Source organism: Notothenia coriiceps, unplaced genomic scaffold (genome assembly GCF_000735185.1).
Source record: "Notothenia coriiceps isolate Sejong01 unplaced genomic scaffold, NC01 NC01_scaffold00037246, whole genome shotgun sequence".
NCBI classification, from domain to species: domain Eukaryota; kingdom Metazoa; phylum Chordata; class Actinopteri; order Perciformes; family Nototheniidae; genus Notothenia; species Notothenia coriiceps.
Genome location: NW_011369947.1, coordinates 25,567,677 through 25,570,977, shown reverse-complemented (window position 1 = coordinate 25,570,977; position 3,301 = coordinate 25,567,677).

Sequence of the window (3,301 nt, the reverse complement as noted above, 5' to 3'; positions counted from 1 at the left end):
ATTTAATGGAATTCAGCTTCCTCTTGCCAAATTACGGCTTGTGGGTTTCAGATAGAGAATCGCCAAAAGTTACAATTCTTAATTTTCCGTAAAGACCACTAACACAAAACAGACTTATAGCTAAAAACATTGGTAATTGAATTGATGTTTTTCTTTACATCTTTCATCTCTTTCCTCAAAACAAAAAAGAAAAGACAAATATTAAATGGGTACATTTGCTCTTGTTAGTATATTTGATATACAAAATGTTTATAAAGCAGGGGTTACAAAGGGTCATTAAGAAGGTGGTTTATAAGTTTATAAATTCATAACCTCTGTCTGGGACTTCAAGTGTTGATTTATAATCATCCTTGGTAAATTTGATCGTCAGCCTCTTGCTAATCATGCAGGAGAATGTTGTTTAATGAGTTCATCCACCTAATCAACCATCACGGAAAACAATAAGAAAACCTGTCCTTGCATCATTGTTGTAATTAGAATCTCCTGTTTGTAAATCCTGAGCAGAACATCCCTAAGCCTCAAATCACAGATAAGTGAGTCACAGCAGAGAAACAGGAACTTTCAGATCTGTGTTGGGAATCAACGCATGCTGGTCATTTAAGCATTGTGTCTTACATTTCCTCCTCATTTGCTAGTAAAATCATTGTACGGTATATGCCTAAGGATGGCCTTTGTTATACCATGCAAAGAAGCGAAGCTGCATAACCTCATTCTGGTACGTTTGGTCGCTAATTTAGTTTTGCAATAGCATAGCGGACTTGACATGACGTAATTATAGATATATTGTGAGGAGACAGAATCAGAAACAGACTTTGACAGGGTTTATTATTAGTCTTTTTAACACAACAAAAACACAGAGCTTTTACTCTGAATAAAGTATGACCTCAATGTTCCATCTTTATTATTTTATAGACAACCCAGCAAGTATGGCGGTGCACAGTGTCAGCATGCATTTGGCTTTCCCATTTCCTCTTCCTCATCGTCTCATTTTCAGCCTCAGGAGAGTTATTTTGAGAGATGGCTAACCCAAGAACAAATTCTCTCTCATTGTCGCTGTTGACTTATTCAGTTATTCGACCATGTGGCAAATAGACACAATCTCCACAAATGGAACCTTCGGTTCTGAATGATTAATTATCAAAAGCTTGGTTGAGGTTACTAGCTGTAAGGGTTCTTGGCTGTTTTTCTGTATCAACCAAATGCTATGGCTAATGTCAAGATAAATCAGCGGGACCCTAGAAGAAAAGATGCCGCAATGACTAAATATCTTTATATAAAAAATATTTAAACACCAACACACTGCTATAACAAATTCTTACTCAGGATTACTTAGTGCAGGGTGGAATAAGGCTTGAATGCACGAAGAATTGACATTATGAGCGAGTTGTTTAATTGTCTTAGTAAATGATGACTGTACAGGATATTTATGGAGGAAAAGTAGGGATGAATAATCCATACCAGTTTCAACTCACATATGGATACTGTCAAATGTATCTTTAATAATTCAGTGCATTTGCCTGAGATTATAACATTATGTTAGCTGTGTTCCACCACAGCTCCATCAACAGCACTGCACTGCTCATTATGCAGAGACTATTGACAGTGACCATGCACAACTTAGATACAGGCTGACACCGTCCATGATCAATTCACTCTACTACTACTTATTTTTTTTAGAACTTAACTCTGTGCATGTACAGAAGTAGAGCATGCAAAACCTGTGTTTTAGCAAACACTTACAAAGCAAACGTGATTTCTACTCCCACAGCGGCATTATCATAAGCAAATTAAAAGAAGACGCACAATTCATTAGGTGCCATAGATGAGGTCCTCCAACAAAAATAATCCTTACAAATATAGCATTGCGATTTGGTTTCTCACATTATTCAGTATTTCCATTTACCCTATACAATCAAACACTATTGCATAACATATTGTGTTGCCCATTATTTTGTTGAAAATATCACAAAAGTGGAGTATGCATGGTTTTTGTGTGAAATGTTTGTAGATCTGACCCCGGATGATGAGACAGCAAGCATACATATATTACGGTATGTACTGTATGAGGGTTTTTTATGTAATGTGACAAATCTGCCAAGGCCCTCTGCACTCATGCCCTGGAGGTTTTGTTTTGAAAGCCGGCAGTGGCACACAGGGTGATGCGGGGGCACCAACCTGTTCCATTGCCACCTACAGTGCTGGGCTGCAGTATTTCCAATGCATAAGCCAGAGCAGTGAGTGGAACCAATGCTGGTGTGATTAGTCTGCCTGGGGGGTAAATGAAAACCATTATCAAGGTTTTTCTCTGTCTCGCATTCTAATGCAAAGCACAGAAGAGAGGTGATTTGAATTGCTAAAGCTGCACTGGTGATGCTCATTTGGCACTGGACAATCTCGATCCCTGGCAATCTGTCTACGTGCTGACTTTGTTTTGTCATGTGTCTTCAAATGAGCATCATTTTCAACTGTGACAATCTCAATTGGATGATGTTCTACTGGTTGGCTCCCACGGTGCAGCAGCCATGTCATTTCAGTTAAAATATGACAGAGATAAGCCATTTCGTTCCGTTTCATTGAGGGCTGAAAAGTAAATGAACTGATAAAATTAACATGTCTGCCACATTCACTCAGAAAACCTCAGAATGCTTCTTTTTTTTGTTGCAGATTTTATATAAATCAACGCTGACACGCCTTGCTCTGGGACTAATGTCCATACATATTTAATTACCTACTATCTACATCACAGGTTGTTAATTATGTCCACGGACCGACTGTACTGTACTGCAAGTTATTTCTGAAAAAGAGCCAAATAGAGAACGCCCACTGTATTATTTTATTTTCCTTCTCTTAGCTTATAATGAGCTCCTAGTTTTAATTGTATTTCTTTAAAATACCAGGCTCAATTACAATTGCAGTCTAGAAAATATGTGAACTGAAAGTGAATTGTGGTGTTTGCCTGAGTAACTATCTTAAGTTCGTAACAAGCATGAAACCTACAGGAATACACCGCAAACAACATTTTGACAAAGATACAGCACAAAGTAAAGTTCCCAAAACGAATGAACAAAGCAGTTTTATCATTTTAACATAGACAAAGTATATTTCATCAAATATAATATGAAGTGGGAAGTCAAGCATCTGCTCGCACAAGCCAGTGATCTCGATTGTAATAATTCAGGTGGTGAATTGAGGATAAACTGATCCAGTGCATATGCAGTAGAACACAAGGTAGGATAAATATATGTTATCTGTATTATCTCAATATTCAGTACAGAACAGTACAATTCAAACAAAAGCCATT